We start from the raw sequence: 15,293 nt of genomic DNA on the forward strand, positions 1-15,293 counted from the left end.
CACCATGCACAGTGCCTGGCACACAGCGGCTGCTTAATAATTACTGCATTGTGAAGATGCAAGTGTCCAAGGCTGCAGGGCCAGGCAGGAGAGGGCATTGGGCATGATGGGCCTCACATGCACTGGAGGCCCCTGAACCTTGCCCCAGCCCCAAGTCCACAAGGGAGCACAATGAAGGCTTGCTGGATGGGTGCCTAACTAAACAGGACCCCTGCAGCTCTTTTTGATGACCACACTGAGGTTAACCAGCAGGAAAAGCCCAGCAGAGAGTGGATGAATTACACAGGACAAACTTGAAGTGCTCCAGAATCTCAGAGGAGGGGAAGGGGATGGGAATAGGGTCAGGGAGGAACAGGTAACCCAGGTTCAGCCACAAAGACCTGAGGCAGAAAGCTGTGGGGAAGGGTTATTATCCCCATTTTACCAAGGGGAGAGCGGCATTCTACCAAGGGCACAGGCTAGTGAAAGAAGCTGGGATTTGGCACCTAGGCCTGGCAAGCTGCAGAATGAGAACACTGACCCATTCGGCCCCCAGCTTGTCCGCTGAGCCTAGGGGGTCTCAGCGGCTCTCAGAACCGAGGAGTTGGTAAAGGCCTCAGTGTCTAAGGGGCCACAGAACCTTCAGAACAATATGCCCTGCTGGCCTCCCTGGCTCACAGGAATGTCTGCTACCTGGCTACCTGGCCTCTGGGGTCCTACCCCAGCCCCCCACAGTGCCCCCTGCCCACCAACCAACAGGGAGGGTGGGAAAGAACTCAGTCCGGGGTGAGGGGCAGGGCGTGGGCTCCATGAGGGCAGGGCTGCATCAGGCTCACAATTTCTTGGAGTGGCAGCCGAGAAAAGAGAGTAGGAAGTGGTTTTATTTTTCAATCCTTATTCTCAGTCCCTGGGGGTCTATTAATATTTTCCTAGCGCTGGGGCAGTCTCACCCGCAGCGAAGGAGGACTCCTGCAGCCTTCCAGAGGAATCTGCACGGAATTGGGAAGGTCACGCTGGTGGTCACCCCACCGGGGAGGGCCAGCCTCTGCACACTTTGGGGTTCCCCAGACTGAGGGTCCTCGGCCTCCCCAGAGCCTGGCAGGCTGCTGTCCTCCCAGCCCCCACTCTGACTCCACTGTGTCCTCTGCTCGTGGAGCCCTGGACCTCCTCACTGCTCTGCCCCACTGCTCACGCTCAACCCCTCACAAACTGGATTCAGCGAGGACCTCCCTCGCCTCCCCAAGGGTGGGCCCCTTTGCCCACCTCTCTGCCCCACACTCTCTTCCTCTTTGTCCCCTGGCAGCACGAACAGCCCTTAACCCACTTCCTAAGTGAAGGCCTAGTAAGGCCGCCCACACTGTGGCCCATGCCTGCCCCTGGCCTGAGCACCCTCCACCAGCAATGTCCCACCCACCACTCTAGCATTATCACTCCCCAACTAACCTGAGCACAGAGTCTCCTGGAACGCCACCCATGGGTACCTGAAGCTCTCTCCACTGACCACAACATTCTAGGCCTTTCTTGAGCTGCCCTAGTCCCCTTTTGCCTTGCACGGCCTCTGCTCTGCTGATCCCTGGTCTAGTGTCCTCAAGGACAGGGATGGTACCCAAGTGTCAGGTCCCATTCCCCAGAAGTGATTTCTTCCTCCAAGGCCCTCTTCTACCCTCCAAGGTCTCCTTCCACTGAGCCACTGAGCCTCCATCTATAGAATGCCAGCCAAGGCCGGGCGCAGTGGCTCACGCCTGTAATCCCAGCACTTTGGGAGGCCGAGGTGGGTAGATCACGAGGTCAAGAGATCGAGACCATCCTGGTCAAAACGGTGAAACCCCGTCTCTACTAAAAATACAAAAAAATTAGCTGGGCATGGTGGCAAGTGCCTGTAATCCCAGCTACTCAGGAGGCTGAGGCAGGAGAATTGCCTGAACCCGGGAGGCGGAGGTTGCGGTGAGCCGAGATCGCGCCATTGCACTCCAGCCTGGGTAAAAAAAGCGAAACCCCGTCTCAAAAAAAAAAAAAAAAAAAAAAAAAAAGAATGCCAACCAGGTGGCAGGCGAGAGCGCAGGTGCTCCACAGCCATTATTCCATGTGATGACTCAAGACACTTCACCACAGGCAGTGTTTAGCCCCTTCGGGGACCATGGAGGTCAGAGAGGCTCTGTGGTTTGTCCAAGGCCGTCTCTCTGACCACAAAGCTTGGCATGCCCCTCCTCATCTGCCCTCAACTCTAGGAGTGGATGTTACTTCACAGTCACATTCCTTGGCTGGAGTGGGACAGGGAACAGAGGGCTGTGCCTTGTCTTCCTTACCTCTGGGCACCCCAGAGCCCTGGCATAGCTTTCTGCTCAGAGACGCTCCAATGTGTCTGCTGTCTGCATTTCCAAACATACGAGTGGTACTGGCAGCTGGCTGTGAGTCTGGCTTGGGTAGACAGTAGGGCAGAGGTGATGTGGGCACTATGTCATGGGCCACACAGGACCTAGAGGACTGCAGTGGCAGGTCTCGTGAAGGACATACCATGTGAGAGGTCCCACTGTCCAAATTCCTAAAGCACTGAGGCCCCACCAGCACCAGGGCGTGGCCCCCTGGCCGGCCCTGCCTTGTGAGCTGGGGATGCCACACCTGGCTCCCAGAACACAGCTAAGGTTGTCCCTTAACTCCTTAGCTGTCCCAGCCCAGAGCTGCTCATCTCATGGAGTTATGTTATTCCACCAGCACCCTCTGGTAAACCCAGCAGAAGCGCAGGGTAGTGACAGAGAGGGAAGGGAAGGCCCAGATGCCAGGGCCAGGCATCCCTCTGCATTTCACAGGCCCCTGCCTGAGAGACGGATGCTTTCTGACTGGTCTCCCATCTCAACTGCTTTACCCTGCAGTAGCAGAAACAGGGAATCATGAACCAAACGGACATCCCAAACTCAGATGCTGGCAGAGGCTAGGTCAATAAATGACAGAAGGGGGTAGTACAGGCAACAGGGAGTAGTGGGGCTTGCACAAACAGGAGATTACTGATACCCTGCACCAGCTGACTGCTGCAAGGTATTATCTGCCATGAGGCTGCCAGACAGTCTAAATTTTTAAAGGATAGCCAGCAATCTGAGTCTATGCAAAAACTCAGATTTCTGGCTATTTTAATATTTTAAATACTAACCACCCATGAAAAAGTTTTACAAATTGTATAACCCAAATAAATCAACGCTCTGTCCCCATCCCTTCTTGAGCAAACATACATCTGAGCGGTGTGGCCATTCCAAAGCAGGCAACTCTTCACACTGCCTTGGCCTGGCCTGGCTTTGGTGCAAGGAGGTGTGAGATCAAAGGAAATGATCTCACTAAAGACAGCAGTGGCAGGGGTTACTTGGCCTGCAGGAGATGGGCCAGCCTGGCATTCTGCAGGGAGAGGCACACAGCCACCCCAGGAGTGTGTCAGAGCCCAGGGAGGTGGAGGCCAAAAAGGCACATTCAAAAAGGCTGCTCCTTTGCTTTGTTTTCATTATTTATATTTAAGATGTTAGGCATCATTAATGAAGAACGTGAAAATGTTTATGCTTCACGAAAAATGAGAAACACACAGGGTCTAGGTTCTTCCTTGAGGCGGGGAGAGGCGATTCAGTCTCCATGTTTAAAAAGTAACCAGACTGCAGAGAGGCAGACTGAAGCCAAATAAAAGGGAAACTTCCTGAAAACGAGGCAGGCATGGCAATAAGTGTGGGATTTTCCTCTGCAAAGGTCTGTGAAGCAGACTCGGAGGAAGGAGGACTGGCCACCTAGCTTTGGAGTGGAGAACCGGGCTGGAGGTGGGTGGGAGGGCTTCTCAGGGACCCTTCTAATCCCAGGGTTTTAAGCCCACTCAGCTGGAAAGGCAGAAGACCACTTTTCACATCTCCCTCCCCAAGCCCTAAATGACTGCTGCATTTTTCCCCCTCAGTAACCAGCCTGGCTGCTCCACTCCTGCAGGGCAAGGCCTGTCCAAAGGTCAGTACTGGCTGGGGGGCCTGGGGAGAGCTTTCCACCCCTCTGCTTTCTACATATAGCACTTTTATAAAATGTCATGAATGAAAGTCCCTCTGCTAGCTGTATAATCTTGGCCTAATGAAAATCCTCTCTGTGCAAAACTATTGTTAGTGGGTGGTAGCAGCCACCAGCTGGTGGTGGAACCAGGCTGGGCCCTGTGGCCAGGCGTGATCATTATAATGACCGTTTATTAAGCCCTGACCACATGCTAAGCACCTTACATATACTCCCCTGACACCCACTGCACCCCAGACTACATGAGATTACTATCAGGGTCTCCCAAAGCACCCAGCTGTCGGCCTTGACAGCATCTTGTGTGCTGTCATTTAACTGCTTATTTACGATGTAATGCGTCTTCCCCACTAAGCCATCACCTTCATGTGGGCAGAGTCCACCCTCTGTTCTATTCTCCACGGTATCTCCAGTGCTCAGTACATGTGTGGCACAGAGAAGGTACTCAGTAAATATTGTCAATCTATATCATCTCCAGTCCTTATGTTACAAAATGTTCTACCAGGAAAGGGAAAAAATTAACACCTGGCTTTGCCCTGGTCATTAAAAGAAAACTGACATGGTCTGGCTAGTAATAATGACAGCTTAATAATCCCAGAGCTTCTGCTGGTTCTTGCTGCAGGTAAAGGTATAGGTCTAGAGTGCATAATTCTTATTTAGACGAGTTCTTTAATGGCCCCTTTATATCTTTTTTTTTTTTTTTAGACAGAGTCTTGCTCTGTCACCCAAGCTGGAGTGCAGTGGTGCAATCTTGGCTCACTGCAGCCTCTGTCTCCTGGGTTCAAGCAACTCTCCTGCCTCAGTATCCCAAGTAGTTAAGGCACACGCCACCAGGCCTGGCTAATTTTTGTAGTTTTTTTTAGTAGAAATGGGGTTTCATCATGTTGGCCAGGCTGGTCTCAAACTCCTGACCTCAAATGATCCACCTACCTCGGCCTCCCAAAGTTGGGGGATTACAGGCATGAGCCACCACACCCAGGCCCCTGTACATCTGACAAGGGCAGCCCACAGCCTAGTCTAAGATAGATTGTAATCCTTGTTCTGCAATCGGAAGTAATGGAAATTTGGAGTTTTCAGAAGGTCTGGGGAAAGGTGTCCAGGAAAATTGGTCCCTGGAAAATAGCAGTAAACTAGGTTTGAGGAGACAGCCACAGAGATGTTCTCCAAGGGTGTGACCAAGCAAGGAGAGGATATCTGACATTCATTTTTAACTTCTGCCCTGATCTGGGCTGCAGACAACCCTCTTCTTAAAGGCCCTTGCTGAATGCCTATTATATACAATAGTAATGGCTTAGGGGATGAAGAAGCCAACCTTACTGTGTGCATGTCGGGCCAAGTGGAGTGGAGGCCAGATGGCCAATGGGCATGGTCCATACCCTGAAATCTTCAGAATACTGCAGATGGGGAGGGTTTTCATCAATACTTGGGCGATTTTTAAAGAAAACAAATGATACCCTCAGAGAATTTCTACGAGGAGAAAATCCTTTGGAAGAATTAAGAAATACTGGGGGATGCAACTCCCCATTTCCACATGTCAGGTGAGAGCCTGACCCAGTGTAACTGGACTAGAGAAGAAAGGGCACAGAGTGTGGCTGGGACATCCTCTCATTACAGATACGGAAGCGGAGGCTACAGAGGTAGAGACTCACACAGACAAGTAGTGGGGCAGAAATTGAAGCAGAGGGTCCCTTCAGGGCAGAAATTGAAAGTCCCTGAGTCCCCAGGCTGCCAACTCTGCAGCCCAGCTGGGTGGCCTCAGACCCCTCCCTGCCTGAACACCAGGCACTGCCAGAGACCCTGCTTGGGGCAAGGGAGGCCCCACCTTCTCCTTCCACACAAAGTGGCTCTCCCGGCCCTGCCCATCTTTCCTCCTTACCCACCCCAACCCTAAATAGAAAAAGTCTCTGTTAAATGCTCTATTAGAATAGTTATTTTGTTGAAGTGCCAAGTGACCTGCTCCTTCTGCTCCCCACTTTCCATCCCTCCAGCCATCCCCAGTTGGAAGTCCAGAAATAAAACAAAGGCTTTGTTTCTTTATTTTGATTTCCTCCTAAAATCTCAAACATGCAGGAAACACCCACCCTGCCCCAGATAAGTGGACTCAGGCAGCTGTTCACTGCAGGGGGGTTGGGAGGGGATGGGTCAGTGAATGGGGGTGGATGGGAAGCCTGTGATGCCAGCTGGCCTTAACTGCTTGGGAGCACCAGGGCACCTGGCCTCTCCCGGGCTGGACTTCCTCAGTGGGAGCATGAGACAGGCTAGCCCTTCCAGCTCTGCCCCAGGAACCTCAAAACTGAGGAATATGGGTGGGGAGGGAAGGCTGAGAAGCCCTATCTCATAGAGATTTTTAAAAATATATGCCCCCAAGGCTTTGGGACCATGATCCCACCCTTCTTCCATCATCTCTGGTTATAATAAAGCAGAAGTTGAAAGAAGACCACGCTACTTGTGAGAGCAGTGTTGTCCAAGAAAGACAGCTTTGCCTGTCTCCTCCTCGAGCCTCCATTTCCAGTGGAGTGAAAATATAAAGAGATGAATTTGTGGGTTCTCTAAAAAGGGAGCATTTTCAAGAAGACATGTTAAAATTCTAAAGGATTAGGAAAAAAAATCTAAACTGAACTAAAATTAATTTTGCCTTTGAAATGAATACATAATGCTTTTGAGGGACAACAACCTGTCACCAACACCCCTCCATAAATGGTCAGCTCCTAAAGAGTGGGGGAAGTCTCCTGAATCCACTCAACTCTAGCAATCTCCCCACAGATCCACATGCCCACAAATACTTTTACATTTAATCTGTGCACTTGGTATACTAGAGACAGCCTTATATACAGTATGCCAAGTGGTTTCTTTTTAAACCCAAACTTGTCTTTTAAAAGGTATGGCTGTAAGTATAACACATATGTAGATTTCTGTATAATCGCATAGGCACTGGTTGTATAATATGTTCAACTGCCTTCGCTGATATGGCTTCTATTGCAAAATAAGCCTCAATAAAGCTGGGTCTTCTTAGGTCTCTCGGCACCCAGCCTTTGCTGACTTTTGTGGCATCTCCAGCAGAATGAGGGGAAAAGATCTGGTGTTGTTCTTTTTTATTTTTATTTTTTGAGACAGTCGTTCTCTGTTGCCCAGGCTGAAGCACAGTGGTGCGATCTTGGCTCACTGGAACCTCCACCTCCCGGGTTCAAGCAATTCTCCTACCTCAGTCTCCGGAGCAGCCTGGCCTACAGGCATGCGCCACCATACATAGTTAATTTTTGTATTTTTAGTAGAGACGAGGTTTCACCATGTTGGGCAGGTTGGTCTCGAACTCTTGATCACAAGTGATCCTCCTGCCTTGATCTCTCAAAGTGCTGGGATTACAGGTATGAGCCGCTGCGTCCAGCCTAGTAGTGTTATTCTTTAGGGGCAACTCAGGGAAAGAAAATGTTTCAAGACATACTCAGCACTTAATGAAGAGGACTTGCGGTCCCCCACAGGTCCCTACTTTCTTGATCCTCAATAGTGATTGACAAGAATTTGCCGTGGATAAGGATGCCTTTCCACAAGTTTTTGAATCTTTCTGCACAGCTTTTAAAAGCAGTACTTTACTCACTATTCTAACTCATGGCAAGCTACATGCAAACAGGATCACGTAAGGTTTCAGCTCAGCAGTCAATCAGTGGGTGGAAAGGAGAAGGCTGCAAACAGTCGGGTGAGAAGCTGTGTCCTGTCATCATGGAGAGTTTCTATCTGCAGCTGCTGGCTCTGCCGCCTTGCTCCTGCTCGGCAGAGAAGGACCCAGTACCAGGCACCTGGTTTTTTCTGTGAAAGCTTCCGGAAGGGAAAGCTGTGAAGTTATGGATTAGAAAGTACTCCATCATACTTCAGTCTCCTTCTCTTAAAGTAATCCTATACCTTAGAATATAAAATGTATTTTGTGTCCAGGTGTGGCAGCTCATGCCTATAACCCCAGCACTTTGGGAGGATGAGGTGGGAGGATCGCTTGAGGCCAGGAGTTCAAGAAGAGCCTGAGCAACAAAGGACATCCTATCTCTACAAAAACTTTTTAAAAAATTAGATGGGCATAGTGGCACATGCCTATACTCTCAGCTACTCAGGAGGCTGAGGCAGGAGGATGGCTTGAGCCCAGGAGTTCGAGGCTGTGATAAGCTATGATCGCTTCACTGCATTCCAACCTAAGCAACAGAGTGAGACCTCACTGCTAACAATAACAGCAACAACAAAGTATTTTGTTATCATTGTCATCTAGTTATAAAAAGAGAATTATGTTTTCTCTCTCTTCTAAATATACAAACTTACCATTAATATTACAGTTCAGTTTAGGCAGCTATGACTAAACCATGCTCTGGAGCCTGGCTAAACCCACAATGGTCAACACAAGTATTTGTGAGGATGGATGAACTTCTCTGATAAAGGTCACAGCCAAAAACACACGCTCTCCCCAAAGTGGCTTCTCCCCAGTGTGTCGGAAGCAGCAAAAGGCTCTTCAGTCCAGGGAGGCCCATTGGCAAAGTCATCACATTAACTGAGGACATGAAGCCCCCGGAGAGAGTCAATATATGAAAACTCAGGAGCAACGCTCCCAAAAGCCCACTGCAGGCTGAGGACAGGCCCAAACTGGCCAGGCCAAAGGACAACGGGTCTGGTTTTAAGTCTAGCCCTACTGTGAAAAGGATCAAGTGCAGACAAAATGGTCATACCTGTTCATTTTGGGTAATGAGTACATGGTACTTGTTATATTATCCTTTACGTTTTTCTTTTTCAAAATTAAAAAAAAAAGTACACAAAATTTTTAAAAAATGATTTAGGGGTTCATTTGTGACTGAAAGATTAATGACAGTCAGGGAAGACTCCTGCCAGCTAGGCACTCACTGCCTCTGTTTGCCAGCCGGCGTCTTCTGTACCCCTGCGGCCTCTGCCGCCTCACCACATCTTTGTGCACAGGCTGCTCCATCCTCACTCCCTGTGAGGTCTTTGCCCACTGCACGCTGATTATATAGAGCCACACACCTCCATGGCATATGTCCCCTAAGCACCAGGAGAGAAGGGATCGCATTTTTGGTCATCCAGTGCTGGGAACAACACAGTGTAACAGAAGGAGCACGTGCTTTAGGAAGAGACAAACCATGGCCAGACTCCTTCCCGACTCTGCTTCTCAGGTTGTGACTGTGGGTGACCTACTTAACCTCCTTGAGCCTCGGTTTCCACAGCTACAAAAGGTTAGCCGCATCTAACAAAATTGTCGTGAGGCTTAGAGATAGCGAATATAAAGTATACGGTACAGGGTCTAGCCCACAAGTCTTTGCTGAAGGAAAGATGGAGAGATGGATCAGTGAATGGATGGGTAGGTGGATGGAAGAAAGGACAGACATACGGAGGGGCCATTTTTAAACCATGACACTTGAAGAGCAGTTGAAGAAAGTAAAGCTGCTCATGCTGGAGAAAAGCAGGACTGCCAACGGTTCATGTGGGAAACACCTAGTGAGACAGGTTAAAGCGAGAAGGGCCCGAACTTCCCAAGAATGAGAGAATCCGCAAATGCAGTGGACTGACTCAAAGGGTAGCAAACATTGTGTCTCTAGAAGGGTCCAGGTGGGGTCAAAGACACACCCCTAATGGGCTGTCAGGGAGGGAAGGACTCCCCTGCTGAAAGTTTCCCAGCCTTTCCTCAAGGAGTCACTTTCACATTTGGGCCATATTTGCCTACTATTGTACTATGACGACCTTAACCTGAAAACCAGCTTATGTTTAAAAATTTTGCTATATTTTTTAACTTAAAATATTTCATTAGCCTTAATCTGAGCAAAATATCCATTAAAAAAATCCCAGTTTGTTGTGATGTCTGTATTTTTATAATACATTTAAATAAACCAGTATGTAACTATTAAAATGAAAGACGCTGTATTCCACCTAAAATCATCTTCCTCACCACTATGAGAAATGTGCCCTACTGGGTGTGACTCAATATACTAAGGGGGCTCCTTCTGGGTCTAGGATTCTGTCCTCTGAAGGTTGCTTGAATACTGGTAATGCTCTTCATTCTTCTGGCCCTTTCTGGCCTCCCAAGCGTATTTTCATTTGTGTATTTTATCTACTCCCCATAACGACGATGAGGGCTGGGCAGAGAAGTCACAGATGGAGCCTGGGCCATCGCAGCACAGGACCCAGACAAGGCCCTACAGATAGTCACCGAGGCCGGAACCAGCACTCCCAACTCTCCACCCACTCTCCTTTGTTTGGCCACTACACGCTGCACAGCCAAATTCATTCTTGGGGCTCTCTAAAATTTCACTAGCAACACAACCCATATGTAAGTCATACTGTTTTATCCCTTAAGGTAGCCTGATGCCAGGAACATGACCCTCTGAGACTCAGAATGTCACCTCAGCACCCAGTGATGACCCACATTGTCAAGCAGCAGGCCCCACCTAGTGAAGCTACTAAGAATATTAAGGACAATGACAGGGATGTTAAGAAGCAAAATACAAAAAAATGTATTTGTATATATAATATATAACCAAAAAAATAAAACAATATGGATTGGACTAGAATATAAAAAATATTTTTTAATATAACAACAACAAAAAGAAGCAAAACACACATTGCTGCTTCATGACTCCTACAAGAGGAATGCTTGCAGAAAGCTGTCTTAGATCATGCTGGCCGGCTAAACAGCCCTAGGGGCTGAGTGGTGGGGGCAAGGGCAAGGAGGGCCAGGGTGGAGCCTCTGGAAATAGGTGGAACCAGCTGCATCACACAGGTAGCGGGAATGCTACTAGAGAACAAGAGATGGGGCGCCATGGAATGCGTGGCGAGTGCAGCGTGGTCTCCACCTCGGCCTGAAGTCATCACCTCTGCTGAAGAATGAGAAAGCGCCAGCACTGACCTCTGTCAGACCCACTGGCTGACTGCATAGTCTTCAACTCACAGGCTGGGCAATGATAGCTGTGCCACTCTAGATGTGGCCCCCATCTCTGCCCTCTCAGACCACACTGGAGTGGCATACTGACTTGGCTGCACAATGGGCTCACAGAATAGGTCTGCCATGAACATCAGGGAAGTCACGTGCCTTCAGACCAGAGACAGGTAAGCTGGGATCCAGGGCTGGTTTTTCAGAGATCCATGAATCCCCTGAATTATAGGTCCAACTTTGTACATCAATGTTTCCAGGGCTTCTCATCAGCATATTAAAGAGGCTGTGACTCAAGAAGACAAAACCTATTACTCCGAACTCCAGACCCTCAGCCTTTGTGGTTACCTGTCCCATGCAGGAACTTGCTGGAAGTGGCACTGATATCCCATTCCTATGTACAGAGATCTTACATGGGCAGAGAGCATCTTTGGGAGACCTGCGCTCTGCTTAATCTTACTGTTATTTGGTTTTTGTTAATTGCAGCCAAAAGCATCCCCACTGATGTGGTACTACAGGGCTCAGAAGCATGATCCAAGACTTAGGAGGGCTGGCAGGGCCTCGGAGTCCAGCAACAAAATTCTTCTCAAAGCCTGAATTCTTTGCTCGGTCCCTAGACAATGGGTACCTGCCAGGTGTCCCAGGTCTCAGGGAAGTCCCCCAGCTCCTTTCTTTTTCCCATCTCCAGATAAAGATGACTGTACCTTCTATGACTGCCCAGGGCCTGGCAGATGCAGACCCTCTGGAACTCAATGCAACACCCTCTGGACACTTAAAAACATTCTAGCATCATACAAGGATGGGTTCCCATTCAGTTCACATGAGTATGCTTGTACAAACCATACAATGTTCCTGTGCAGGTATGTTTTCAATTGCTTTCAGGGTGAAGCACTCCGTATGGGGGCATTTCATTGGCAGAACAGACTACAACGATTAAATCAGATATGAAATATATTATGGAGACCACATGTCCCTGAGAACTCACTAGATCTAGGAGGCTGGTCAACATGTGATTCTGACTAAGGTTAGGACCAGTCATCCTAGGAGCCTAATTTATCAGAGATCAATAGTCATTCCTGATTCCAGGTGACCACTAGAGCTCAGGAACCAAACCAACCCCATGGGTAACTAATTTGTTACTTTTTCTTTTTTCTTTTTTTTTTGAGACAAGGTCTTGCTCTGTCATCCAGGCTGGAGTGCAGCGGCGTGATTATGGCTCACTGCAACCTCTGCCTCCTGGGCTCAAGCAATCCTCCCGCCTCAGCCTCCAGAGTAGTTAGGACTACAGGTGTATGCCACCAGGCCAGGCTAATTTTTGTAGGGATGGAGGTTCACTGTGTTGCCCTGGCTGAACTTGTCACTTTATAAGTAGCTCAGATGTGAAATACCGGTAGCTAGAGCTAATAATAACATAAAAGTTAAACTGTCACAAGATGTCTTATATAGGTGGAAACTAGCAACTGTCTTACGGAGGAGCAAAGCTGACAGCGCTGGAGACAATGGCTTGCTTCACCAGAGGGCCTTGACTACCCCTACCCTCTGCCTTTAGGAAATGCCGAGGTCACATCTGGGGGGTCAGTTTCCACCAGAGCACGAGGCTTGCTCAACACCTCCCTCCCCAGAGGCTGGCAGACCTCAAAAATCCCAGAGCATGAAAGCCCCATGCCTTCCACCCTGGCAGAAAAAGGACAAACTACACCATAAACTACACGGAGAGAAGCTAACTGACTGCTGGGCAGTGTGAACAGACCTAAGGGTGAAAACCATTGCCCCAAACATTTTCAGCCTCAGTCAGCAGGGACATGTGATTTACAGGAAATTAGGAGGTTTACAAAATGTTAGCAGCTCAAGTTTTTTCACTGGGAAAAGAAGCAGGAGAAGCTCTAAGAACTATATTCGAGAAAGTGCTTTTGTTCACTGCTAAGCTTCTGACACGAGTCAGTTATTAATACCCACAGCTCACTGCCTCACACTTCAACCCACCAGTGAATGTCTATAGTGAATGATTATAAAACCATATATTATAAAACTCTAACACAGGCTGCACCAAAGCCTTCCCAAGCCCAGGACAGCCACGTGGCCAAAAGCATGGACTTCGGATAAGATCTTGGACAAGCTGTTGGCTCTTTCTCTCACCCCAGATCCTCCATCCTTTATAACAAACAAAATCTTTCTGGAGGTGTCTTGTCAAATGATGAGCAAATCCACTTCAAGTGCCTGGTCTTTGTAAGCCCTGTTGGTTGCTGTTATTACAGCGGAGCTTCAGAGCTCTTATTTCATATCTCCATCTTACTCCTGCTGCCAGAAAAACCTCTGGAGGCCACGATTCTGAGCCTTGTCAACCACCCTCTCTGGTCAGGTCCAGGGCAGAGTGGGTCCTGGAGGAGCAAAGCCAGGGAGGTTTCACACCATCAGGGGCCACTGGGGAGTAGGGGTAATGCCAGAGCTCTATGATGAAGGCCCCAGTGGTCTTGATGGCCTTTGTCCACCTCTCCAGACTCCGCTTTGTCCCAGGCCAGAACAGACCTCAGCTCCAGCCAGAGTCTAGCTGGGTGTCCAGTGTCCATCCTGTGGCCAGACATCTAGGGGGCTTTCCCTCACCTCCCACTCTGGAGTAGAGACCCCCAGGGGCTCCCACACCCATGGGCTTACCAGATCTCAGCACTTAACCACACTGGCTTGTCACTTTGTGCTCTTGCCTTCCCCACGGGGCAGGACTGGCACCGTGTCTGACGCCCCAGCCAGCTCAGTTCAGTATATGAGCCCAGGCCCTAGCTGTGACCACAGCTCCAGCTCCCCAAACCTCCGGGAGCAGTGAAGGGTTGTTTATGAAGAGGCTGCGTTTTATTTTTCAGATCAATTTGTCAACTCCCTGGCGGATTCCTCCTCCCGTTAACGCCATCTTAAGGAGGGGAGGTAGAGAAAGAGCTCCCCACCCCTCCCACTCCGTCCTGCCGCCCATCTATACCGGCCGGGTTCTCGCTGAGGCAGCCAAGGAACCCAAGGGTGATTACCATGAAAAGGTCTGTTTGAGCGGCGCGCACAGGCCCTCCCCACTGGGGTCTCGGTCGTGGCCGATTTCCCGGACGCATACCGTTACGCTGGAGCCCGCGACCGGGGCAAAACGCCACGCAGAGCCGGTCCCACAGCGCACCCCGCAAGCGGAGAGTGCGGCGGAGTCCCGAGGGTGGCCACACCTCCCGCCCCGGAACAAAGCGACGGCCGTGGAAGGCGGCGCGGCCGGACCCCCTCCCCTCCAAGGCTGTCGGACCACTCACCGCGCGCTCCAGGCCGGGCTCGGCGGCTCGGCTCCGGCACTCAGGCCGTCCCCTGCTAGTCCGCGCCGGTGAGGAGGCAGCGCCGCGCCCGCCGGGCCCCGCGGCCGCCGGACTGACGGCTCCCCGCCAGCCGGCCGCTCCAGTCCGTCCCCGCCCCGGCGCCTCCTTAAAGCGACCGCGCCGCCAGCCTGCGCCCCGAGCGCCTGGCGCGCCGCGCATTCCTTACATTGCCACAGCGCCTGCTAAAAATAGAGCGCCGCGGCTGGGGAGCCCGGGGCGCGTGCCTGGACCCCGTTGTCCCCGCGTGCACCCCGGCCCCCAGGACGCGCGGCCTGCGAAATCCAGCCCACTCGTGCCGAAGCCCCTGGGCCCGGCAGGGCGCGCGAGCGAGCCAGGGGCAGGGGTCGGCGCCGCCGCCTCCCCCGCGGCCCCGCGCACTTACCCGAGTCTGATCTGTGGCGCCCGGGAGCTGGCTTTAAGGTGGATGCTGAATGGGAATTCGCCCCGGCCTCTTTAAGAGCCTCTGCGCTCCAACCTTTAAATCTCCGCTCCGGCCCGGCCAACTTCTGAGCCTAGGAACGCTCTCCAGTCCTAGGCGAGCCTCCTAGGCGAGCCTCCGCCGCCACCTTAGCCGCATTCCCTTCCAATCCGGAGACGTCTTTCTTCCCGATCCTGCCCCAGCGTCTCTTCCCCTAGGCCTTCTTGGTACGCCGTTCCAGGGCCCAAACTTCGTTGGGATGGATGCAACGGAGACTGGAGACAAGCGTGCACCATTTCATTGTTTCAGTTCCGCTAACTCTCTCCAGCGGCGTCATTTTCCCCCGTTAAAAAAATCAAGATATAATTCAACACCATAAAATTCCACCTTTGAAGTATACCATTCAAGCCCGGCGTGGTGGCTCAAGCCTGTAATCCTAGCACTTTGGGAGGCGGAGGCGGGCGAATCGCCTGAAGTCAGGAGTTCAAGACCAGCCTGGGCAACAGGGTGAAACCCCATCTCTATGAAAAAATCAGCCCGGCAGGGTGGCACGTGCCTGTAATCCCAGCTACTCGGGAGGCTGAGGCAGGAGAATCACTTGAACCCGGGAGGCAGACGTTGCAGT

The 15,293-nt window shown here is 50.8% G+C and overlaps 1 protein-coding gene across 4 annotated transcripts in view; it reads right to left on the reverse strand.

The window, feature by feature from the left end:
- MRAS (muscle RAS oncogene homolog) overlaps positions 1–15,263 on the reverse strand; it is a 59,248-nt gene extending 43,985 nt beyond the window's left edge. The window contains exon 1 of one of the 4 annotated variants that reach the window (XM_032265264.1): positions 14,633–15,263. The gene's annotated coding sequence lies outside the window, so the exon portion shown is untranslated. Of the gene's footprint in view, positions 1–13,582; positions 13,859–13,926; positions 14,383–14,632 lie in introns of those variants that run through there. The other 3 variants (XM_032265283.1, XM_032265293.1, XM_032265274.1) reach the window with 3 other exon arrangements.
- Positions 15,264–15,293: the final 30 nt, after the last annotated feature.

Source organism: Sapajus apella, unplaced genomic scaffold, assembly GCF_009761245.1.
Source record: "Sapajus apella isolate SASKATOON/1434 unplaced genomic scaffold, GSC_monkey_1.0 scaffold4, whole genome shotgun sequence".
Classification (NCBI taxonomy): domain Eukaryota; kingdom Metazoa; phylum Chordata; class Mammalia; order Primates; family Cebidae; genus Sapajus; species Sapajus apella.